Source organism: Lagopus leucura, unplaced genomic scaffold (genome assembly GCF_019238085.1).
Source record: "Lagopus leucura isolate 7727_CA_CO unplaced genomic scaffold, USGS_WTPT01 Super-Scaffold_100001, whole genome shotgun sequence".
In the NCBI taxonomy this organism is placed as follows: Eukaryota; Metazoa; Chordata; class Aves; order Galliformes; family Phasianidae; genus Lagopus; species Lagopus leucura.
In genome coordinates, this window is record NW_024962262.1 from 15745927 (window position 1) to 15773562 (window position 27636).

A 27636-nucleotide genomic window follows, 5' to 3' on the forward strand; every position below is an offset into this window, starting at 1 on the left:
TGACTCAAATCTGAAATCTACTCAGGATTTCTCAGGAAGCTGATATATGGAATGGGGAATAAGAATGTTACTGTTTTGTCTGGATGTAAAATATGCATATATAATTCCCAATATCTATATGGTTTAAAAGAATTATTTTTACAGACTTTGGTAAAGTTTGTGTCTTATATGTTCAACTGTATCATCTGGAGAATATATGATCGACACTGTATGTCTACAGGGAGCAGAACCATTTCTATTAAGTATCAGTATGGATGAAGAACAGCATTGCCATTTTATGAAATATAAAAGCATAGCCTAGGAACAAATATTTACATTTAAAAAAGAATAATCCTTTTGGTGTATGTGAGAAAAAACATTTACTTCACGGTAGAGTTGTTTCCTGTATTTTCAAGAGAAAAAAAGAAGATCCTGCTTTATTGCATTGTAAGAATAATCTTTTCTTGGTCATGCCTTTTTCTTGCATTTGCATTTGTAAAGTGATTCCTCACTCCAGGACCTAGATTGCTTCATCTGACTGAGTAGTCTTCAAAATATTCTCAAGTAAATTCCCTCTTTCCCTTGAAATACAGTTCCTTATCTCAACATTAAATATCTTTCCATCACTCAGTCTACAGAGGTTACTAACAGTTCTCTCTAGAAACCAGCATCTCGTATATTTATTTCGTTTTCTTATATTATGTGATGTCTGATAATACTTTCTTGGCGTGCCACAAGTGCCTCTAAAAGAAGATAATCTTTTTAAAGTTTTCATTGTAGATTTTTCCTAAAGAAAAAGATGTGACATGCATATACCTTGTGAAAAATCTGTATGGAAGACAGAAATAACAAAAGGAAAGAATGAGGCTTGGTCTCAAACAGACAAACCACAAAAAGCTAGTTTATTACCAAGTGCTAGTAGCAATGGTAAGATAAATAAAGTCTGTGTGAGTATCTTTAATACAATCCTATAACAACTAGTAGACACAAGTAACTCTTTCATTAAACTAAGATGGTTATGAGAGGATATTTGTCTTTGTACTGAATGACTTGATTCCAACTGCTAGATCTAGTCAAATTCACAATCTTATATACAGTATTAATTCCTGAGCAATTAACACCCAGGAGTAGGAGTAACCTATATCATGTACAGCAAAACTTAAAAATTTTAAAAAGCATTGTTTACTGAGTGTGTTCCATTTGAGAAGTTATCTTAGTTTAGATGATCAAAACAGAAAATTATGGTAGAACACTGAAATCCGGGACTTAGAAACTTGTTTCAGCACCTCAAAAATCACTTCCTAAAGCCTCTCACTGGACCAAAACTTAAAACAGATTTTATGGTTCCCACACTTTGTTCACTGGAGAATCTTTGTTCTTGTGAACAAAAATAAATGTTAAATGATGCAAGAAGAATTTTGACTCATATCCTGTAATAAGTGGAAGAGTCAAACAGAAGTTTTCCTATGTGATAGATTGAGGAATTTTAAAATTTGGCTAGACATTGAGTGAGAAGTGAAGCAAAATGTGGAATGATTATGAGAGGTTATTTTAAGAGTAGGCTTAAAAGCCAACCAATTTTGTTTTGCATACACTGTCAAAAGAAATTCACCTTTCTTGGCAAGATCTTTCCTTTTTAACTTCAAAATGAAATTCCAGGAAAATTGACCTGACTGTACATAGGTTTTGATTGCATACTGTAATGGAAAATGGCTCTTTGGGAGTGTCCCTGAGCAACTCTGGTAATGAGTTTATCCATGAAACATTTACTGAACAGGTAATGTCTACTGAATTGAATTACCGTTCTTCCTGTATAACATACTGATCTTTAGATTCATTATTTCATTTGTTCACTTTCCTCTTTTATGGCTAAAGTGAAACTAATCAAGGAATAAAAAGAGGCTAGAGCATTATATTGGCATGCAGTTTACGTTTCTTATTTGCAGATCTGCAAGCTTTTCAAAACAAAGGCAATAGAAAATTAACTGTTCTATTGAAGGATGCTGGGAATTGCTCCCACTCCCACCAGGGAAAAGTTTTATCTATTGAAACATAGCTTGATTTTAGTTTTTATTATAATTAACTCAGTTAATAGAAGGAGAAAAAAAATACCTGTCAAGATATTAGCTGCAAAAATAGTCAGTTCATTAAAAGAAAAAAAAAAAAAAAAGGAAAAAAAAATTATCCATTCTGTCTCCAAAATATATCACAAAGGGGAGAAGAGATTATAAAAAGAAAAAATAAAGTGATTACTTTGATCTATTGTAAGTTGGTGTAGTAAATATTACAAATGCTATACTTCAAGTCATTCTAACAATATAAAAAGCTGCATGTTGCTCATTCACCTAGATATATTATGAATATTTCAAATTTATCTTTTGAGGAAATTTATGACTTTATAACTTCTTATCTTTTCCCATTGCCTTGAAAAAGTATAGCACTGAAATGATAGGAATGGATTTATCGAAAGTGATTAAAAAGTAATCCTCACTGTAGTGTAAATTTCCTCACCATACCACTCTGAGACACATCTTGTTGCTATTAGGGAATTCTTCTGATCTTTGCTTAACTGGGATTTTTGGTCTTACCTCTTATGCGACCTTCCCCTCAAATTACTCACTGTTGCTACTACAGCTTCAGGAAAGTAATTGTGTTCTGTATGTGGCAGAAGAACAGTGGAAGTACAGCCTCTGCCCTGACATCTTTCAGTCAGAGAAGGATCGTGAGGAGTCAAAGGGACAAAACTTCACCTTGTGATAACAGCAAGGTTAACATTCATTCTTTTTTTTTATTAGTGTTTCTTTTTTTTTTTCCTTTTTGATTTTTTTTCCTGCTAGTACCATAGGAAATGAGAATTTTAAAGAAGGTCTGCCAGTAGGTCATGGTTTTGGTATTTTTATACTCCGGTGTAATCTATACAGAAATCATATCCTGGAAATGTTATGCAAAAAGGGTAGGTGTACTCTGGGTAAGGGATCCTCAAAAGAGAAATTAACTTTAATTTTATGAAACTGCTAGGAAGAGAAAAGGAATAACGCAGTATCCATGTACAGGATGTCACTTTGCTGATAACGGAGAGTATTTTCACAAGTCTATACTCAATATTTTTAAGGATAAACACAGGAAAATCATCACGGACAGCTTTGCATTGCCTACTATGAGAATTTTTTAAAAAGCAGGCCAAATACCCATCAGAAAAGGCATATTAAGTCATGAAGCTGAAGAGTAGAAAGATTATCTTCCAAGGGTAAATCAAACCTATTTTCTATAATTATGGATTAGCCATTTCATGGATTTGTTTATGAGGGAAGAGGGAATCATAGAATCATAGAATTGCTCAGGTTGGAAAAGACTGTAAAGATCATCAAGTCCAATCACGACCTAACCATACTGCCCTAACTCTAACAACCCTTTGCTAAATTATGTCCTTGAGCACCACTTCCAAATGGTTTTTAAACACGTTCAGGGATGGTGACTTAGTTACCTCCCTGGGAGCCTATTCCAGTGCTTAACAGCCCTTTATGTAAAGAAGTTTTTCCTGATATCCAACCTAAACTTACCCTGTCACAACTTGAGGCCTTTTCCCCTCATCCTGTCACCAGTGAGAAGAGACCAATCCTGCTCTTTCTGTAAGCACCTTTCAGATACTGGAAGAGAGCAATAACGTTTCCTCTCAGCCTCCTTTTCCCCAGACTGAACAACTCCACTTCCTTCATTCTCTCAAAGGGCACATTCTCCAAGCTCTTCACTAGCTTCGCTGCCTTTCTTTGGATCTACTTCAGCACCTCAATGTCTTTTCTGTATTGAGGTGCCCAAAACTGAACACTACTCAAAATGAGGACTCACCAATGCCGAGTACAGGGACAGGATTACTTCTCTAGTCCTGCTTGCCACATCATTCCTGATACAAGCCAGGATGCCATTGGCCTTCTTGGCCATCTGGGTACACTGCTGGCTCATGTTCAGCCGACTGTTCATCAGTACACCAAGGTCCCTATCCATCAGTTAGCTTTCCAGCCACTCTTCTCCACACGTTCAGGGTTGCCTGGGATTGTTGACATCAAAATGCAAGACCTGACACTTGGCCCTACTGATACTCATTCAGTTAATCTTGGTCTGTCTATCCAGGTCCCTCTGATGAGCCTTTCTCTCTTTAGGCAGACCAACACTCCCTCCCAGCGTGGTGTCATTGCGAATTTACTGAGGGTGCATTTAATCCCCTCATTAAGATCGTCAATGAAGATGTTAAATAGAAGCTGCCCCAGTACTGAGCCCTGGGGGACACAACTCATGACTGGCCACCAACTGGATTTAACTCCATTGACCACAGCTCTCTGGCCCAGCCATTTAGCCAGTGTTTCACCCAGAGGAGCGTACGCCCATCTGAACCATGGGCAGCCAGCTTCTCCATGAGAATGTTGTGGGACTCCACGAGAATGCTGTGGGAAGTTAGGTTTTTTCCAAACAAACTCCAGTTTCTCATTGGTTACTGAGGCAGCTTTTTCCCAGGTCTCTTTTTAAGGTTCATATACAGCAATTGCTTCCCTACATATTTCTCTCAAGATGACCTGAGTTTGTTAAATTTTGGGTTTATTAGGGCTTTTCCTAAATCTGTCACATAGCCTTTGGCCTTGTCCTGTGTCTGTATGCACTTTGGGTTGTGTCCTTCTAACCTTATGTCCCATAGCTGCTTTTGCCAGTACAGACATACTATGAAAACACTTAAGAACATGAATATCACACAGTTTTTCCTAACCGTGACAGCTCCAGATTCTGAATGGTCTCTAAGTTCAGTTGTGGAGAAAGTTTGTGGTGGTAGTTATTCCCTGTGACACCTTTTACCATTAAGAATAAAAACATTCAAAAAGCCACTTTTTTACATTTCTTTGAATTGACAGTTTACGAATAAATGATTTGTTCAAGTTTATAATTCCCACGCATATTTTCCAGGGTCTGAAATATGCAATAGACACTTTACTGCTAGAAGTACTCCATTTTATCATCCAGCAGCCCATACATTTGTTGACCTTCAGAACAGAGATGTATGTATCACTGATTTTTTGGTTCAGTGGTTCAAACAACAAAATAAGTCATTTTTGAGTCAACCTGAAATGAAAATTTATTTAGTTCTTTCTCTGCTGTCTCTTGTGACTCAAACACAAAAATCATTTTGGATTGATGGAAATACCTTGTTTGACCCCATATAACATGGGATAAATTTTATGCTGCTTTTATAATGCAGAGGAAATTTAGGAGCAAAGTACTGAATTCACATGGGGAAATTCATCTTATTTTATTTTATTTTTTTAATTCCCCTTGAATCTCACTGTTTGCAGCAGTTTTGGGGGAAAAGGTATACAATTTAAATTTTCCCCTCTCTGATTTTGAATATAGATTTTTATGGGGCATTTCAGTCTTACTTGCTGAATGTTTGTTTGTTTGTTTGTTTGTTTTTTGTAAATAATTTAGCATCCATTTTGACAAACAGGGAAATAAAATTGGAAGCCTGATTCTTTAGCATGCTGGTTATGACATTTTGGCTTACAGGAATGAAAGTAGTTTCAACTATAGTGCAACCACTTCTGCTGGCTACAGGAGCTTTGAGAAGAGTTTATTTTTAGTCAGATTGAAACGCATAATGGTATGACTACTTTTTGCTAATATAAAGGAGATCCCAGGCTGAAGTTTCTGATTCACACAGGATAGAGAACTAGAAATCAGCCTGCTCTCCTCCAGCTAAAACTGTCTTCATTGGTGAGTATGTGCTATTAATGGTAGTACCACTCTGCAGTATATAGTTCTCATGGGAGTGCTGTAGTGTATTTTTAAAGTCATGAACCTTATGTTGCTTTGTCTAACCGACACTGTCTGTCTAAGCTGGACTGAAATCACTGTTTCAGCTGCTCCAAAATTTATCTTTTTGTGAAGAGACATAAATGTAATGGCTAACAATTCTAATTCAGATCTCTTTGTAGTCTTAACTTGATAATTAGGACCATTTTAAAGGTTTTGCAGGCTACATTAAGACATGTCTGAATCCTTTTGAAGAGGCTATATAGGGAAAAGTCAGTGTGTGCAGGCTGAGGAAGTTTTCTATGTAGTAAATAACTGTAAAAATTAAAAATATTCCAGTTTCAGTCTTGATAGGCAGTCATACTTTATAAATAAGAATAATAAATGCTATCAGAAAATGTTTATAAGCATTTTGAAGATAAGACAAAATAACAAAAATTAAAAAAAGACAAAGAATTTCTAATTTTGTGTCTCCAAATTCTCCAAAGTGTTGACAGTTTCCCAAGCATTTTCAGATGTCCCTAGAATGATACTGCAGTTCTTTTAAATGCACACTCAGAAAAGGTTGAGTCTTTTTATCATCTGACTTAAAGTAGCGTAAAGATTTTGAAGATGACAAATAATAAATTTCTGAACACTGATTTTACAATAAGTAACTTAATGTAGAATAATTTTAGAAGAATACATGTTCAACACCCAGAGGTCTGAAAACCACTACATGGCTAATGGAGTCTTCTCACTAACAGTTATATTAAATAATGAAACTATACTATTGAGTATAGGTCCAGAGAATACCTGCTTCATACAACCTATTATCTATTATATAAGAATGCCTCCATACACTCTGATAATAATTAAAGATTACAGGATAAGCAGTTACAATGGACCATCAGAACAATTATGGCTTAGAGACAACACTATGGTCAGAAGAAGGTGAAAATACCAGTGGTCTCTACTTATTTGACTTGAGGAGAAAAAGCCACCCTGGTCCCAAATTTGATGATTAATTTGTGTCTCAGAATGTGAATACGTCTACAGATCTACAATAGAAAAATTACCTGGACCAGGTTTTAGATACCTACTTTTAGACACTTACCACTTGGAAGTTTACATTTCAGCTAGCCATAGAAAATATCTTCACAGAAAACATGGAAAAAGAAGCATTTCTGGAAGGTTTTTGGATTTTTAGTATCTATCATAGACTGATAGGAATTGTGCGCTGCAAGTGGCTGTAAAAGAAATATTTGCTGTTAGCTCAGATGTAGGCATCAGTACCACAGGTATCCAGGTATACCTGATATACTCCACCCACTTTAATTCAGCTTAGTGTATTATGCATGGATGCAGTAAATTCATCTATGATGCTTGTCTAGAATACCTGTTTCATTGGTTTTAAGGTTTCTTTGCATTGTAAGCATCCTGTCTTTGACAATTCTGCTATCTTTATTTTGTCCTGTTGGGGTATGATACCCTATCAAGACAAAGGAAGAGTTTGTTTTATAGGGCATTGATTCAGAGAAACCCAAAGTTAATCCAAAAAGAAAAAATGAACTGAAAGAGGAAAAAAGAGAAAGAACATTAAAGTCAGCCGTGTATAATGTCCTATCATATGATTTCAGATTATAGATATAATAATCTTGAAGCACAAAATGTACCATTTTGCTTTATTGCTGAGAAACTCCAAATTTATCCGCTCTAGAGTTTAAAAAGTCAATTCTTTAATGAAAAAGAAGCCCTGCTGATGTTATATTATCTCCCTGTTTCTGTGGAGTTATATGCCAAGCTATTTTATTAATCTAAGAATGTAATACAACATTATTTAAAATTTTGGAATCTTCCCTTATTAAACCTAATATTCAGAGGTTACTGGGGAATGAGAATGCAATTTTTTCAACTGCCTTTAAACCAAGGGTAATATTCATTTCAGCTCCCTTCTTAATTCTTGCTCTACCAGAACCCTGTGCCAATCAAGGAAAACTCATTAATCTAGTTAACAAGCATAACAACAGTTTTTCTTGTGGAATCAAGCAGGCAGAACTCTGATACACATTGCCCATTAGCTCAGTGTCTTCTGCCTTTTCTTTTGCAGAGCTTATAGCTCTGCTTGCTGTAATATTTCATAGAATTAATTTCATAAATACTATCTTAGGGTCTGAATCTACCACAGTATACAATAATGAAGAGAAATTCCACATGGTGCCTGCATTTTGTGAGTGCAGATGCTGTTCCTTTAACATTACTTTCAAGAAGTAAAATGAAAAGACAAGAAGACACAAAGCAAAAGATACAAAGTGGCTGAGTAAATATTCTGTCTCCTAAAACATCAGCCAGCTATTTTGGCCAGCATGGTATGGATAAGAATGATATATTTTTTAAAGAGGTGATATTTTTTTCATTTACAGGTGCATAAGAGGTAGGCCTCCGCTACTGTGATGACTGATTGTCATCCAGATAAAGGCTTTCACCTTGAAACCATAACTCAGAAAGAAGAAAGAATATTTTAAAGTATGTAAAAACATAAAACTTCTGCCACATTTCCTTTCAGTCAGGTATATGTTGCCTTATACAAAAATTAAAATTTTTCCTATGTGATCATTTCTGGAAAAATTGTATAGTCTTTCCAATCTATGTAGAATCTCCACAGTAGTACTGTCAATAACCTGCAAAACATATTTTAACATGGTAGGCAAGAACTTGAGAAGTCACAACAAATAAGCATTATCTAAAATGACTATGACATAAAAACACTGTGTTTTAACTAGAGAGTTTTAAGAAAATATGTCTGCAGTGGTTGACATTTGTGATTTCCACCTTCAATAACATAACATAAGTTGTTTTAAACTGAATGTCAGCTGTAAATAAATTGTTGCAAATATTGGCTCAGAGTTTTATAGATTCACGTATTCACAGGGTTTTTTTTTGTGTGTGCTTAGTTCCATTTTTTTTTTTTCCCCAAAAGCCATTTGAATAATTGAGTTAGACTGGCAGCAGAACAAATTTTTAACATCCAAAAAACAATATTGAAATTCACGTGCATATACACACATGCATAGAGTATATAAACACTTACCCAACTGGGAAAATTGAAGAAAGCCACGTGTTTTACGAGACCAATTACAGTGTACCAACACATATCATGTTGCAAGGACTGCATATGAAAAGCTCACAGGGAGCTGTTTAGGCTCAATCCACAGTTAAAAATATTCACCAGAAGTGGTCAGATGATTTTGATTAACAAATAAACTAGAAAGTAGATTTGCTAGCAGATATTCAGCAAGCAGAAAATGAGGTTACATTCAGATGAATTATTCATTGTGAATTATTTGCTCAGTTCTAATAATTACAGCAGGGAAAAATAATTAATGTTACAGCAAATACTTTAATTTTTATAATAAAAAGATTGATAATTGAAGTGAGCCTCAAAAAGAGATTTCTAAATGGAAGAAAGGATGGAACATGATCAAGAATAATTTGAATCCTTAACCTGAATATAATTTACACCAGTGAGTAATTCTACACAGATTTAATGCCACAGAGATACAGGTATAGTATAGCACTTGGAAATTTAAATAGTTTCTTATTTGCCTTCCTCTGCATTCTGTTTATGAGCAGTGTACTTTCTTAATCACAGTTCACAGGTATATTTGTAGGATAATTTTCTCATTAGGTACAGTTTTAATTCTCATTATTTTACTGATAATTTTGTAGCTATTTCTTCACTTCTTGAAGTCAAATTCCTAGAGTTGTACTGAAGGGCGGGAATGTCAGCAATGAAATAACCACAAAATGAAGTTCAAAACCACAAAAATGGAAGTTTAGATCTTGGTGAAGACTCTCAAAAGCCTGTTAATGGAAGATCTTTCTACTGGCATGGAAGGAAATCTTATTCAATATTGAAGGGAAATCAGGAAAGACGACAGAAAAAAAAAGTCTTTATCTCAGCCACATTCTATACTCCTAAATCATTTAGAAAGATAAATTGAATAAATAGATTACACTAGAGGAAGGTATACTCAGGTGGGAAAAGTTTATAACAGGAAATAATATTTAAGTGAAAGAAGTTTTAATTATTAAAACAACAGACTTTCAGATAGGTTGTTCTGTTATTTATCAGAAAACAAATATGTTGAGGCATTTATTGAACCAAAATCTCCTTTTCCATCAAAATGGAAGTTTCCATAGGAGAATAAGACAATTAATTTTTTCATGCTTTTTGTGAAAATGTTTTTTTTTTTTCCTTCAGTTTTGACATTAATAAAAAGTTAAAAAAAAATTGATGTTTTAGAAGAACTGAAATGTTAGTAAAATCTGTTTGGCTTGGTTCTGCTGATTTTTTATCAAGTGCCAAATATTTTCCTAATCAAATCTAATAAAATTGCCTGATACCTTCAGTTGGTTTTTTAACAACTGAAGATGAAAGTTTTTATCTGTATAGGGCTGATTGGAAGGGCTATATTTTTCTCTACTCTATTTCATTGTTTAACTAACTGACTCTATGCCACAATATTTTACCAAAGTCATTATTTTAAACTATGTTCCAGAAATGCTTTGTGAGAACATGAGTTAATATCAGAGTACAGCTGCGTTAGAGTTGAGCAACTGTTTTGCAGTTATGACTCAACAGGGTGAAAGTCAAGAGCAACACCTGTCAAAACGTGTATACTGAGAGCTGTGCCAACAACACAGTGATAATAGTGGGATTAGAAATCCTCTGTGCAGAGAATCCTGGCAATACACAGCAAGGGTGTCCTTGCCCCCAAAGATTTTTCTCCTACTGTATAACCCAAAACCAGGGCATCATCTCAAAATGGGGAGGCTGAGGAATGGAAGGCAAGGATAAGAGCTCACGGTTGTAGCTGCACAAAGCACCTGTACGCTTTGTTTCATAGGTTTGTATTTTAAAAGGTACAAATATACAAAAAATGAGGGGCCTTAAATATGTCAGTATCCCTACTGGCTACCTGCCTAAATGTTAGTCCAAGTGCCTATTAACACAGCCTGAATTCAAAGGGAGACAAAAAAAGCTTCTTGAAATCAGAATTCAAACAAATGCAAAGCAAAAAGGCTCTTTGCAGTCTCTCTTTACTTCTTCCCAGGGAAGTTCTGGCCCTTGGGTCTATCCAAATTTAGAATATTACAAGTCTTTTTTACTTTTTCCTTTTTTTTTTTTTTCTTTTTTTTTTCTCCTTGTTGGTATATTTTCCGATTTCTCTCTCCCTCGTGGAGCAATTAGCCTCATCTGAGCCCTGGTACAGTTTCCCACGGCAGACCTCCACAGCAGTCTCTGCAGTAGGTCAGAAATCTACTGAAGTCTCCTGCTTCTGCGGTTTTCATTTAACCCTTTTCTTTGCTGCAGGCACCAGGAAGAATCAGAAGTACGGGTGCTAATTCCACCCATCACAGTTCTTTGCGGAACCACAGATGTGACATTTTAATCCTCCGAGCCTCATTTGCGGGATATGCAACATGGAGATTCATGTTTTTGATCTGAAAGTAGCATTTTTGGGCTCAGCAGGTTTTTCAGTCATTTGCTTTTCCTGCTCTGTCAGCCTCCTCTGTTAGCAGCGTGTGCCTTGCTTGATTCCCTCTACATTTTTAACCAGCATGCTGAAAATATCTCTGCCTGGCTACCACATTTTACCTTTTCACAGCTTTTATATTTTATTTTATTTTATTTTATTTTATTTTATTTTATTTTATTTTATTTTATTTTATTTTTGTGACATTTTGCCTAGCCAGTGGCAGCTCTTAAATCCCTAATCGGCAGTGTGGCATCTTTCAAGTTATAAGACTGTACCACGTACAAAACATCAGCGCTTCTGCAGTATTTTGGAACTGCAAGTAATGCATTAACACATGAGTCTTGATGCCATCAGGTGCTACTATTCATCCCTTCGATTTTCCTTAAAACATACAGCTTGAGAAGGGAGAGTTTTCAATCACAGAGCCACAGATTTCATTAGTGTTCTCATTACGGTTCATACTATTTATTTATGGAGTGCTCAGAAGCGCAGGAGATGCTGTAAGACTAAGCAGACCTTAAGAGCAAGCGTCAGATATGACAGGCCAAGTGAGACCTGAACAATAGGTGAATCAGGCAATTGCTTTCTGTATTAATTGGATCTGAGAGAAAACTGAAGGGGGAATTAAAAAAAAAACCCCAAACACACCTCTATTCAAGTTTCTCTAAAACTTGCATTGACTCTAATGGCACTGAGGTCTTAAGTATAGCCTCGCTCTCTTTGAGAAGAGATGACAATAAGGCTGTAAAACCTCCTGCTTATTTTTTTCTTCCAGTAAGATTTCTGTGTCAGCTCCCCAAGTGTCCCCAGTGGGGAAAGCTTGAGTTTCTCTTTTGGGGGATTACTGATACCTAGCTGGTGATAATAAAAGCTATTTGGGTCTGTAAACCCTCCCAGGAACGCTGCAGCCTGAACTGTGTGTTATGCAGTGCAGCTCTGCCTTTCAGAAGTGCCTGCACAGAGCGCGCTGACTGATCAGGGGCTATTCGATTCTTCAATTAAAATGTGAGCTGTCTCTTTTATAGGTCTGTGTTTTGTCTCCATTCCATATTGAGGCATCCTACGTGATGCAGGTTATTTTAACACTTGGTTTTCGGCATCCTGTTATATATTGAGGAGTTTTTTTGTCCTCTGGGAGATGTGCTCTGTTGTTTTGATTGATTTTCACTCTTTTTATTACCTGCAAAATACTAGATTCTGAAAGTAATAGCAACCATCGTTAAATAGTATAGGAAATAAAAGATACTTCAGTTGTCTTAAGGCAGTTTCAATCTCCTTTCTGCTTTCTACGGAGGCACATAGGTTTGTCTCTGGCTTAGCAAAAAAAGCCTTTATTCTGTGTAGAGAATTTTGTCCTTTATAGGCAAGCTTGAAAGGCTATACGTTGTTTGAAGAGAATAAGAAAAATAAGTTGAGCTCCAAGAGTCTGCTTTATTCTGCCCTCTACATTTATTCCTGCTGTTAGCAGGATTAAAATTTACTACTAGAGAGAGGCATAAATAAAGATGTTCTTGAAAATATATGCAAATGTTAACACACCTTTCAAAACCTCATTTGGCAGTTCAGATGCCTAAGTGCCTGAGCTAGAAGCTACTGTAAAATTGAGAGCAGGGTGGAGAAAATGCATACAAAGTATACACAGGCAGAACAGGGCTGCAAAATTGGGTCCATAGAAATCCAGTCCGTGACAGTTTTCTATAGGCGATGTTGCATGATATCTGCTTTGGTTATGTTTATGAATGGGTATTTTTCCCTTCAGGATAGTAAAAATTTGCTGTCTGGGATCATCTAGGTCATGATTTTCCATACCTGGTTCTGAGGAAGGATGCTAACTGAGGGCTTGCTGTAGAATTTCAGTTTGGAGTGCCCCAAAAAATCAATAACATACATCTGTACTCAACACCAGGATTTTCAGGGTGGGTAATTTAATATGGCTCTGATATCTTCCTGTACAAATAACCCAGCTGTGATTGTCTGAAAATTGCCTGACCTGTCAGGCCTAGGCACTCAGTATTGTTGGGAGCAGATTCTCCAGTCATCACCTTAAATCCCTGGTGTGCTGGATGTTCTTTCATCACACAGAAATGAGACGGCCACTGGTGGGTCCTGTTGCTGGTTTTACTGGTAAACTCAGACAGGACTGAGAAAATGGTGCGTTGGCTGATGGCTATTAAACAGCTGCTTGATCTCTTTCCTGGGTGCCTTGTGATATTAAGTGCTGGTGTGATTTAAAGCAGACCGTGCACTGCTCAAACACAGGCCGAGGGAATGCCTCTTACAAAGCAGCAGACCTTTTGCATGCTGGCCTCAACCTGCAATTTGACTGCACCTGATGAGTGACCCTTTGAATGACAGGAGCAGTGACCTGAACCTGGCTTAAAATAGACCAGCGCCTGGTTTTAATCCTCTCATTATTTCCTGCCAGAATGGTTTCTCATCAGAGGTCTCAACCTGTGGAAAGTGTAGCTAGTTAGCATATATTTCATTCTTCTTTATGTGTTTATTTGCATTGTTTTCCAGGCATGTGAATGAATGATGTGAGTAATGTGATTTGAATGCTTCAGTGACTGGGTCTTTTAAATAGAACCAAGAGAGGATTGATCAGTGTCACGAAAGAGCCAAAGAATCCCTTAAGCAGCAGCTCACATAACTGCAGATTGCATAATTCAAAGCTGTCCTGGGGCATCTTTAAATGATGCATAGATTTTGTTTTCTTTATGTTTTTGAGAGGAGAAAGTTAGATGAAAGTTTGCATCAGCAGCAGTGTCACTGGGAGATATTAAATGCTTTCTTTAGCTTAGAGAAGAGAAGGCTCCAGGGAGACCTCATTGAGGCCTTCCAGTACTTGAAGAGAGCTTATAAGCAGGAAAGGGAATGACTTTTTACACGGTTTGATAGTGATAGGACAAGGGGGAATGGCTTTAAACTAAATGAGGGGAAAATTAGGTTAGAAGTTAGGAAGAAATTCTTTACTTAAAGAATGGTGAGAGGCACTGGCACAGGGTGCCTCAGAAAAGCTGTGGTTGCCCCATTCCTGGAAGTGTACAAGCCCAGGCTGGAGGAGTCTCTGAGCAGCCTGGTCTGGTGGGTAGCAGTCCTGCCTACCTACTCCATCTTTAAGATCCCTCCAACCTAAGCCAATCTGATTCTATGATTCTTCGCAAGAGAAGTTGTCTTGCCAGCTGTTCTGAGAACAAGAGGGAAATTAGCTCAGCTCCTTTCAAAACGATGCTGTCTGAGTGATGCTTGTTCCCTGGTTAATTAAGATACGTGTTGAAAAGGAAACACAGGGAGACAAGTTCAAGCCTTTCAAAGTCACTATTAGACATTGTTAGTGAGGACTGAGAGAACACTCCTGGCTTGGCTTGGGAAGGGATTTGCAAACCAAATTGTGGTCTGGTGCAGCGGGTTCTGCTGGGGACACACAGAGTGCTGCTCTGTGTAACAAAACTGCAGCATTGGGCGTCAGATGGTTGGAGGCAGAAGGTATGGGGAAGAAATCCGTGATAATGATTTTGTTTGTTCAGGACATTTGAATTTTTAAAATCGGCAAATAAAGACAACATAATTAGTTAAAAACAAACTGCATTTGTTTAGCCCGGAAGACTGAAGAACCGGCATCATTAAAACAGCACCTGTGGGGTTTTTTTTAATTGCTGTATTTTGGAGACGGAGGTAAACATTTTAATTTTCCGCCTTTTAAAACCGAAGTCAAAGTTTAACAAGTTGATATTTATGAGAGAAGAGATGTTAATTTCTGGCACAAACCCCTCCCGAACGGCTCCGGCTGTACGAGGCGCACCGCTAGGTGGCACAGCCCACCTACAGATCGCTGCCCTGCGCTCCCGCGCTGCCCGGGGCTGGGTGTGCCGCAATCACAGCTCACAGAAATATATAAACAAGCCGGAGAAGCGGCCGGCATGAAAAATTACGATGGAGGCAAGAAGACCTTTCAGGTATCAATTTTGAATCCTGCTGGCAAACCGAGGTAGAGGCCTTGATGTGGAAGAGAAATAAATGATTCTTGTAAGCGGCTCTGTTCAGTGATGGGGTGGATGAAGGGAGAGGTGTCTGAGTGATCTTGCACCACTGTCCTAAGATATTATATCTTGTGTATGTGTGACTGGCAATGTGGCATTCAATCACTGACTTGCTTGCAGTTTCCTTTGCAGTCGGCTTAGAGATATTGTAGGAGTTGATAAATCTGAATAAGACAGATGGGCCAAAAAAACAAACCAAACAATAACAAAAAAACCACCAAGCTATATGCATAACATCTTTTGGCATGGTACCACTGCAGCAAAGTGATGCTGATTGATTCTTGAGTGTCCCTTCAGTAATCACTCTGGGGCATGGACTGGCTTTGTATTTAGGACAGCAGTGAGTGTACTGGCAGTGCTTGAACAGCACATGGCAAATCAAATAGCCTAATTCTAAATACACTGAAGTGATACGTTGCCAGTGTATTAACATAGGAGATCCCACAAAACTGCACTCTGTAACTTGTAATAAAATCCATTTTCCAAAGCAGAGTGCATTTGAAGAGAGAAGGGGATGGAAAACACACTTGTTTATCCATATAGACAAAACCCCACCATCCTTCAAAGCATGGGAACAATCTTTGCAAGCCGGTGGGAAAGGCTGCATTCTTCATTGTAGGAGGTTGCATTAAGGGAAGCTGCTGGCCCCTAAGGGGCATCCCTTTGAAGCAAGGTCTCACCCATATCTCTTTGGGTACAGTGGATTTCTGGATAGACACAGACATTTCTGCATCTCTGTGCTGGCTTATGGCAGTTTGTGAGAAGGGAAGGATTCAGGCAAACCTCTGGTCCCCTGTAACAGGTGCAGTGTCCCTGGGGGGAGCCCGCAGCAGAAGCGCAGTGAAGAGGCTGTCAGGCAGCATCTTGGAGAGAGTATTTGCATAGCAAATTGGGAAGGTGATTGAAGCACTGATAAGCTCTTTGTCTTCCCAGGGGTTGGGGCTCACTGCCAGATTGGGCCGCCTGGAGTGTGTGTATCTGTCTTTCCCAAAACAAGTAATAGGATATCACACTTGCGCTGTTGCTTATTTTCAGTCAGTACGGGATTTCAGCCCCAATTTCCTGAACCCGAAGGCAGTACTACACGTGGGTGAGGTCATTCAGGCATGGACAGCATGTCAGGATCCTGAAACCAAACCTTTTCCTCTTTGTCCTCAGAGACTTGGGATAAAAGTGGGCTCAGTGCAGCTGTGGGGATGATGCCGGTGACTGGAGCATGAGGATTGAGCCTGATGTGTGTGCTCTCACACACTGTAAAACCCACCCATTTCCAGGGCATTAGGCACTCTGATGTGAGTTCAGTCTTCACTCTTGAAGCCTTCTTCTTACTGGGCAGCTGAAGAGGACAGCAAACAGAAAAAAAATATTCATTGTTTTAAGTCCCAGGAATTAGTCTACAGATATGGGATATTTTTATTTCAGACCTTCTTCAGGTTTGTATCCTCTGCATGGACTTTGGTTTTGGTTTTGGTTTTTCTTTTTTCTGTTTCTTTTTTTTACAGTAACTGTTTCAGGCAGAATGCATGTGAAATATTTCGTACTATACTGTGGATGCATCATGGATGCTTAGACTACATGAGAAGAGCTCATCAGGCAGAAAGCTTGCAGAAAGAGTGTCTCCATTTCCAGAAGTGGAGTAAATGTCATCAGTAACTGAAAACCACTCCAAACATCCACAGATCCACAGAATGGTTGACTTTGGGAGGCACATCTATGATGCAGTTGTCCCAGAACCAGCTTCCAATCCTGCAGAAGCAGGACTTGGCTTGTGTTCCCTCCTGAACTCTAATGCTTTTAGCAGTTAAATTCAGCACTTTGAAAGGGTAGATAACAGCAGAACAAGAAGAAATGGTTTTGAGTTGAAGGAGGGAAGATTTAGGTTGGATGTCAGGGGGAAGTTCTTTACTATGAAAGTGGTGAGGTGCTGGAACAGGCTGCCCAGAGAGGTTGTGGATGACCAATCCCTAGAGGTGTTCAAGGCCAGGTAATGGGACAGCCTGGCCTAGTATTAAATTTGGGGGTTGGTGGCCCTTCCTGTGGTGGCAAGGTTGGAGCTTCATGATCCTCGAGGTCCCTTCCAACCTGGGCCATTCTGTGATCCTGTGATTTACTTAACGCATGCACCAGAAATCTGGGATTGGAACAACTTTCAGAATTTGTACAGCAGCATCAAATCCACACAGTTTTTCTTAGCAGGTCAATTTGTTGTTAATGATTACTTAGACAAAACAGAAAGCAAACTTAAGGATCGCAATAAATAATTTCATGATAACTGGACTGTTTTTTATTTAGTGATATCAGACAGGTGCATGAGCTTTTTCTCTTAAAAATGTACATTCTTTCACTTGTCTTTTGTATAATAGACTGCTGTGCATAAGGATATGACATTCACTTTAAAGTAATAAAGTAGTGGCATTTCAGTGTGTACAGCTCCTTGTTTTCACAACAAAATTTACCACTAATTAATGGCATTTTTTTCCCCTGTGAGTATAGGATTTGAGCCCGTATTTCTTGATCATGAAGCAAACCATCCTAGGCATTGCAAAAGAGTTAGGCATAGATCAGTCAGGAATTAACAGGTTAGTTAATTTCAAGTGATTGAGCTTTAAACAGCGTTTGAATTATTCCATGTAGATGCACCTCATGCTGTAAATTACAGTGGTAAAACACAGCGACTCCTGAGGGTATATCAATTGCAAACCTTCCCTAATGATTTTAAGAATCTCCCAAATGAATTGGTATATTGACAGAACTCTGTCCACAGTGGGGAATATTTGTAGTTTAACAGCTATAAATCCTAGAAAAGTTGAATAATATTACACTAAAACCAACTCTGTGAATGTTGCACACATTCACTCTTACCTCCTCCATCCATATTAGCTTATTTAATAGCTCTAGCAGAGAAGTGCTATCTATCACTGCTGTTTCCTTCGGAAGGTTCACAACAAGAGGATGTGTATCCTGGGAGGCACTGAGGTTGTGCATCCCACCCTATTCACAGACAAGACATCAATCAGTTGTGTAAGCACCTGACTACACGCTCAGGATGAAGTTCCTCTTCTGATGAGCACAGTAGGCATCAGTTCAGTATAGACATATGGTCAATTCCTGCTTCTTGATGATACGCCTTTTCTGACTGCCTGAACTGTGTCATTTTTAACCCAGGGTCCTTGTGCTAAACGTAATTTGAGAGAAGAATGAAAGAAATCCACTATATGTTGGCAGATGTTAGCTTATCCCATACAACAACTTGAGTACAAATAAATATCAGAAGTATTGCTAAAGTGAAATTGCCCTGATTTTGATGGGGGAAAAAAAAAAAAAGATTTATGTTGGAGGTTGTGGTTCTTAAGGTTCGGTGTCCAGCTATGGTGATAAGTGATGAGTGATAAGTGATAAAAGTGGCATGAGTGAGTACATGTTACATGCTGCACATGGCTGTAAGAGAACATCTCCTTAATGAAATTGCATACATAATGAATGCCATGGACTTCATTATGCAAGAATAGTGCCACAGTTTTGAACTATTCTAGACATCTGTCTAAACAAATCAATGATAAGTGTTGGTGATCTACACTAAAGAATCATCTTGAAGTCTGAATATAAGTGTTTTTTGTTTGTTTGTTTGTTTGTTTTCTGTTACAAAAGATAATCCTTTTGCTGCTTTTATCTTGAACGCTTAAAGAGAATGAATTAATGCTGTAATGGCATCATCAGACTTCCCTGCACTGTAATTACAAAGATTTGGTATGGGTATATCCTTTTTCTAAACAATGTCACATCATTTTATTCTGATCCCTGATCCCACTTCCAATATATCTAGGATTACAGTTGTGAACAGTACATAAAGCAAATATTCCCTGAAATCAATACTATAAAGGCCTGTCTGAGTCAGCTGCAAGTGCACCTTACAAACTGCCTCTTTTTAAATCACGGATTGTTATTGGAGATCAAACAAGGTACTGAAGACGCTAGTCCCCGAATTTACATCTCAGGATTTCACAAAAAGGCACTCACAATGGAAGACCGACCCAGCAAAAACACATATACACTGCATTAGAACAGAAATGTCAAAGCTTGTTTATTTGTCTTTGGGTTTAAATGACATGACCCAAATTTCAGTGAAGTTAATAAGAGACTCTGACTGATTATAATGGTCCTTGGATTAGACATATATTAAAATAAACAGAAATGAAAAATGTCTCTCAACTATACATACCAAGTCCTTAAGTTGTTAAATTTAAGATTGTTGCTGAATTACTCAATATTCTGGGAATCACAGAATCACATACTCACAGAAATGTGGGGGCTGGAATGGACCACCAGAGATCATTGAGTCCAACTCCCTGCAAATCAGGCCCCCTACCGCAGGCTGCACAGGTGGGCGTTTGGATGGGTCTTGAATATCTCCAGAGAAGGAGAATCCACAACCTCCCTGTGCAGCCTGTTCCAGTGCCCTGTCACCCTTACTGTGAAGAAGTTCCTTTGCATATTGGTGCAGAACTTCCTATGCTCAGATTTATGGCCTTTTCCCTTTGTCCTTTCCCCACAGACTGTTGAGAAGAGGTTGGCCATGTCTCCTCAACTCCCATACTTAAGACATTTATAAACATTAATCAGATCCTTTCTGAATCTTCTTTTCTCAAAGCTGAACAGACTCAGTTCACTCAGCCTTAATATACTAGCACTTTTTTTTGCCTGCCTGACATTTTTTTGTCACTTTTTTTTTTTTTGACTCTTTCGTATGCTCTACCATTAAGAAACATATTACCATTTAAAAACACAGAAGATACCTTGCTCTTTCCTCTCTTACTCCAGATTTTTCTAACCAGACCTTTGTTTACTACATAGATAAAACAAAATCTGACTGTTTTCTGAAATTAAAAGACACAAATCTCAAACATATTGCTAAATAGAAAAAAAAAACCCACACATATAAATTAATATTTAAAAAAAAAATGTGACCAATCCCCAAAACTTATATAGAGAACTTTACAGTGGACATATGTCCCAAAACAGGAGATGTCTGCTTACAATGAAACATTGAGGTATACATAAAGTTCTCATATTATCTATCCCTTTTCAAAAATGAGAAACTTTTGTCTACAGGGAAATATATTTATTTCAATCTGTGCATTGCAAAGCTGAAATCTCAACATTATTTTTGGCAATGGGAATATCAGAAAACATTTGGTAGAGCAACATAATCTAGCCTCCCTGGACTTCCTCTTGAGAAGGATTAATTTGCATACCTAATACTCACAGTGCAGTTCCCTCCTCTGAGCTAGGTTTCCCAATGCACCAACAGCCCCATGGCACATTACTTCGAGCAGTGTTCTCCACCTGCAGTACAACCCAGAGAATGCAGCTTAGTGGAGGATCTGAGAGAATAAAAGAAACAGGACACTGATACTAAAACTCTCATAGGAAACACCAGAAGCTCAGACAAATGCAGATTTATATATCTGTCACTCAGAGAGAAATACTTCAGTTTCGGATGATGCACTGAAATATTTTCAGCCTTCCTTCTCAAGGAAACAAAGCTTTTGTGATTGTCTTTATTGCCTGTCTACCCTGTCTTTCAGTCATTTCTCCCAGGATGATCACTTTTGAACTTTTCCAGTAGTATTGATCTTAGTACTTTAAATAAATAAATAAAGTCTCCAAATTTTCCTTGAACATAGGCAGCCAGGTAGAGAGAGGGAGCCTGTATCAGTGCCCCACAGGGAGAAAATACCTCTGTGAGTTGAATATCCACTCTCTTTCACCATGTGGATGCCCATTAACAAATGTAAGTCTCAGCAACAGCCAGAGCATAGCCTTCCCTCTATCCAGAAAGACAAAAAACTGTGGAAAATTAAACAAAAGGAGAAAACAAAGGAGAACATAGGTAAAATTCTAGGAGAATATACTATGGTTGCTGTGAGTATACATCAGGTGTATGTGATGCTGTTAAAAATTTTGAAAGAACATACAAATATGTTATGAAGATAACCGGGATCACAATAAATGTATGGAAATACACTCCTTTAATTTGTTCTCTCGCTTCTATTTGAATGTTGTACTTGTTTGTCTTATTCAAATCAACATATTTGAATGTGAATCTTGGTATATTTGTTGTTTTGGATCAGATTACAAACCAACATGCTTGTATCAAAGTGAAACATATGTGAGCCTCATCTTACAAATATAAATACCCACTTGACTGAATTCACAATCAGCCTTAGCCCTCTGTACTCTCTTTTTAATCAGTAAAAGCTGTAGATCCTTCTCATGAGTGATTTATGTCTTAGACATTCGTTTTCCTAATGGAAAATTGGAAAGCTTCAGCACTCTTGTCAGGCATTTAGAAAACTCTCAGTAAACTTCAGTTATTTCTGTGTCCAAGGTAATGGTTCTCTGTAAACTTCATTCAGAATATGGTGAATATTACAAAACACTGAACTTCTCATGAGAACCACTTTAGGTTCTGAATAATATCTTTTGAGGTTCAGAGGTGGATCTCCATTTTGTATAGCAACAAACTAGCTGTAATTGACTGGTATCAGCAGAAACAGACAGGCAGCACAAATGTGGAAAATAACTGAATAACAGCAACAATATCTACAATTCCAGGAGAGAGACAATATCTCATAAAAATTGATGTGAGGTGTTTGAGAAGATGCAGTCACCTTGCTCAGACATGAATCTATACAGGCACTGCTGCTGTGTACCACTTTTACAAGAGATGCAGTACGTTATCACTTCTGACCTATACCTGAACGAGAAGTAGCATATATCCCATGAATGATAGTTCCACATGAGAAGAACATAAGTTATCTTGGCATTTATTTCTACATTTGTTGTCAGACCAACTCAATTTGTTACCAGTCACAGATCCAGACAACCTGGGTTTTAGTATCTGCTAGGCACTGCAAGAGCACTGGTCCCTCCCTTAAACAGCCTTGCAGAAATCTTCTTTTCAGAGAAAATATGTTTATATATATAGCATTAGAAATATAAAGCAGAAGAGTAAACTCAATTGAAGCTTTCTTAGGAATTGTCTTCTTATGAGTTTTCTTTAAAAATAGAGAGATTTGCACAAAACACAGTGCCTACTAATACAGAATTTTTCATTAATACTTAGACAATCTCAAATGACAGAATTGTTTTCTCTACCTCTTTTATTTAGCTGAAAATAAACATCAAGAAAATTAGGAAATATGATTACAACCAGAGCGGAGATTTCCTTTTAGAATGAACAAGTATTTATATATTTCACACACTTTCAATATTGAGAATTAGGTGGAAAAAAAAAAAAAAAAAAAAAGTGGATTCCTTTTATTCCTTCAGAAATTTTAATAAATTATGTTAATATATTATGGCTGCCTTTCAGATTTGGTTCAACACACCTTGTCTAATTTTGTAACACTTTCAGATTTGAGTCTCTCATTCACACTTAGATGGCTAAGAGTTCATTGTCTAGCTGCTCATTGGCTTTAGCTTTCTAAGGCAGGAGAAATATTTCCATGCTCCATTGGTGTAAATAATATGGATCGCATTCTCTTTTGCTCAGCAAAGGAAACAAATCTTTCCATACTGCTAATGGCAGATGCTGGCCATATTTTCATTTTCTAGTATAACTAATGCCAATATCAAAGTCTTTTATTCATCAGTGACAGGGGATTTTTTTCATAAGGTAATAAAGCTGAATGTCTGAATTACTTGCTCTGGATTTATCAACACAAACACTGACCCTTGTTTACCATGTGTGGAACCTTAATACAGATATAAACAGGTAAGTGCTATCACGAGAGCCTATGGATAAAAATTCTTTCCATCCACTTTTCAGTGGAATTTCCAGTTGCTTAACTCCCATTGATCTTAAGGTCTTTTCCAACATGGGCAATTCTGTGATTCCATGATTCTATGATTCTACGATCCTATGATTCTTTCTTCTCCCTGCAGTAGCCAGATCAGGGAGAGGGCACTGTGTTCTTCATGGTATTCAGAATGTTTCACGTGAAGGACTTCAGCTTTGTATAGATGCTTCATCTACTCTTCACTTTGTTTCTAAACTGCCATGCAATCTATATAGGTTAGGGTCACCTGAGCAAAAACATTTTGAAGATATATGGTTTTGTATGGAATTGAAAATGTGGATTGCAGAGGAGCCTGAACTTTCTTCACATCTCCCATTCAGAACACACAAATGATTTGCAGCATTAGTATGATTTCTCTGCTAGTTTAGAGCTAGAAGAAAGACAGAGTCTAGACTTCATATTAATCACCTGTTGCTTCTGCTGGTTGTATGCTGACAGTGCAGAAATATCCTGATTCCCTCACCTCAGTAACTATCACCACTCTAAATAATGAGAAAAACTAATGTAGGACACAGCTCTTCACTTCCTGATTCCCAAAATTTACTCACTCCAGTGAAATGCTGGAGTCGATCTCCTGTATGTTAGGCTGGTTGGTCCTAGGAGAAGAATATGTATAAAAGAGGAAGGTTTGAGTGAGGCTGGGGGAAAAACGCGGTATTGAATGTAGTCCATATGCTGCAACTTTGCCACTAGCATGTATTTCCTTCAGGATGGGTATGAACTGACCAAACTGTGAAATTCACTGGACTTAAGTTGTTAATTTGGTGGAGAAAAAAGCCTTTTCTTTCAGGGCTTTCCAATAACCTATGGACCCCATGATGTAAGATTTTAAAATGATATCTGACATTGCTAGAAGTCTTTCCAGGTATTATCTGGAAGGATTTGAATATCATCTATCCCTTAAAACTCTTTCGTAATTATCAGATTTTACAGTGTGTATTACCTTGGTTCCCTGCTTACTATAGTTATTGTGCCAAATGATTCTTTTTTGAAAAGGTTATTGTGCCATTCAGCTGCTCTATCTGTTGTGGTCTGACAGAATCTGGAATGCATTACTTGTTATCAGAAATGTATCCAGGATTGTCTAGGATTTGGGAGATTTCAGTTTGAGAATTAGGCTTCACCTATTAGAGTGATCCCTAGGAGCCAGAGAGAAAGTTTGAGTTTGGAGCTGCTGCTCTTCAAAGTTTGGTGGTATTTAAAATGAATGTTTCAGGTCTAACTCTACTTGTTACATTTTCAAAGCTTTTCTGCCATTGTACATTCTGTGCTGTAATACCAATGCTCTAGCACTCGACTGCACTACTTATAATGCTCCCAGTGCTACTTGACTCTGCTACTAAAAATGCACCTGATGATAATGCCACTTGCCCACTACTTCCTAATGCACCACCGGTTGGCTCATTACTGGATGCCTAGAGGCAAAGTGAACTGTCCCACTCCTTCCCTCCACATTGGCAAAGATAAGGGTAGCATAATAAATACCACTCAGTCATTCGATTTCCCAGTTCCACTGAGTTCACGCATTCGGAATAGGTTGTAAATTTTCTTGAACACAATCACCCGTAGATTATCACCGATGAACATAACGTTGAACTTTCTGCTCCTTATTTCAAAACAAACAGTATCTTCAGCAAAGCAACTCAGCTCAGCTGCTTTCCTGTCTTCATATGCAGTAGATTGTATCTTTAACAAATTATTAATGTTCCTATTACAAACTGATTTGATGTATACTTTTGCTGCTAGCAGTAGTCTAATTATTTTCATATTACTGTGTGGTCGTAATGATAATTGTCCTCAATTTACACACTGACTAAGCATTTATTTTCACAGATTCTGAGGTTGTGAGATTACTGCTGAGAAAGGCAGAGAATGTAGAAGTTTAATATAATTAGTTTTAAGGGGAGTCTCTAATAAGAAAACAGAAAAACTCGATTTTCATTGAAAGGATCATTTTACATTGTAAGTTTTTTTATTCACCCCCATCCCCGTGCCCTCCTTCCCTCCCCTAGAGTAGAGCAAGCTGATCATACTGCTATACACGTTTGATCAGTCTATTTCTGTTCTTTGAAGTTTTTTGTTTTTTGACTTATAGAGTGATATGTAGAGGCTGATGCACTGTATTAAGGACTGAGACCTGACTGCTATGTGCATTTTATTATAATTAAGGGCGGAAAAGAAATCCTGGCACTGCCATCTTTAGCATGGCCACAATTTGTGTTTGGATTGACAAGATACGTGCATATGTATAGAGCATCCATCAGGGAGAAAGGGAGGGATAACAACAAAATGAAGAAATTTTGCCACAGTAAGTATGAGCTCACTAATAGATTGGCCATTGTCTGTAAGAGCTGTAGGTTTCATGGGGAAAGCATGTTGTAAATACTGACTTGACAGTAATTATGTAGATTTGTGAAGGAATGTTTACTATGCATATTGAAGGTGTTTTGCCTTTCCTGAGCTTGCCGCCTTGAGATCTTTTTACAGTTAACGGAGAGACAGAAACATCTGCAGAGAGGAATTCATCAGGTCTAGATTTCTCTCTGAGGTTGAGTACGAGCCTGGAGATTTCTATTGCTCTCCATTAACTTTAAGGGAAGCACAAGAGAATTAGGCTGTACTTTGACAACTAAATTTTAGATGCCTAATTTAGTGAAGATCAATCCAAATCATGGAGGGATTTTATTTCACACTTTACTTACAAAGTAGGGTAAAAGCCAATGAAAAAAAAAAAGTGTTGTTTTGAATAGTATCAAAGTAAAAATAATAACAGTACTCAATAAGTGGGAGTTTCAGCTCACTCTATAATTGCACACAAAAAAAAAAAAAAAAAAAAGGAAAAAAGAGCAAAAAAAATCTTATATGTAAATGATTGTTCATTCTGTACAAGTGTGTTATTTCTACTACATTATGCCTACACAAGAATCTGATATCATGTACATTTATGAGCATTTTACAGAAAGATTCAAAATATCTCCAGAGTAAACTCAGTATTTTATACTTATGCTAAGTTTTGAACATTTTAAATAGATGTCTCAGATTTATCTGTAAATTTGTTCTGGTAGATTTTCAAAATTCCATGTTTCATCATCACAATCACATAATTAGCATTTCTCTTTAGGAAAACAATTCAGCCCATGAAAGAGCAAGCAGTTGTTGCAACACAAGTAACTCTATTAATTAGAAACCTAGTTTGACAAGTTATAACCCTTCTTCCTAATTTTAATTCTACCTGGTGGATCTGTAGGAATGAGATATTAATGCTGATATTCTGAAATGCCACTTAGGTCTCGTGTAATCAAAGAACTATATTCTCTCAGAACACAAAGGAACCCCTAGTGTGCATCTGTAATTAACATGCTGAAGAGGATGTTTCCATCCATGTACTGAATGCAGTCACTGGGGCTAATAAACAAGCACAATGGATTCATTCTTTCAACATGATCAAAGATTACATGAGGCTACAGGCACACACAATTTTGGGAAATGTGAAGACATTGCTTAGCATAAGCTTATATCAGAAGAAAGATGTTAGATCTAAGTTTTGGATATGAATAATTTCCAGAAGAGATACAAAAACATCTTGACTAGACTAGCAGCAAGATGTACTGCATAGCGTTAGACAAAAGATAAGGAAACACTTTTGGTATAACTGAAACTGAGCAAACACTCTACATCTCTGCTTGTATCACAAAGAGTGGGAAGACACCTGAACTAACAGGACTACTTATACATAGAGCAGAGCTTTTAGAAAAGCAGAATATCTTTCATTAGAACAGCAAAACAGTCAGCTTCCCAGACACAGTAGCTTCAGGTCACGGTAGGCTTGCGAGTCTATCTTTTGTTTGATTTGTTGTTTGCTTTTTTGTTTTGTTTTATTTTATTTTTATTTTTGTTTTTATATCTGTTATCAATAAAAGATAAAGGGATATTGCCTCTACACAAAGAATTGCTTTTCTTGTGCCTTTAGGCCATCATGCTGCTATATATGCCAGCCTAATAGCTGCCTTAAGAAAGCTGGTGAAAGACATAACTTATCATGTTTTAGTTATCTTCCTGTAAAATCTGAGTCAAGCACAACAAATCACTGAAGTTTTTATCAGGAGGTGAGCCGTGGCCAGGGGGTGGCCTCATTTAGCTATCTTGAAGTCAGAACACCATAAAGATACAAGTTAATGATCTTATTTGATGGATTTTAGACTGGGGGGCTACTTTGGTTTGCAGATATTCCACTGGCAGAAATATTCAATTTTTTTTCAAATAAGATACAGTCCAAAAGTTCAGATATTAAGCAACACCTGTTCACAGCAGCCTGCTACATTGCTATAATCTCTACAGTAAGTAAAAACTTTATCAAAGATGTAGCATATTTCTTATAGGTTAGATTACTATTTAATAATCAATGTTCAAGATTCAGGCTAAGAATAGAATCAAATTTAG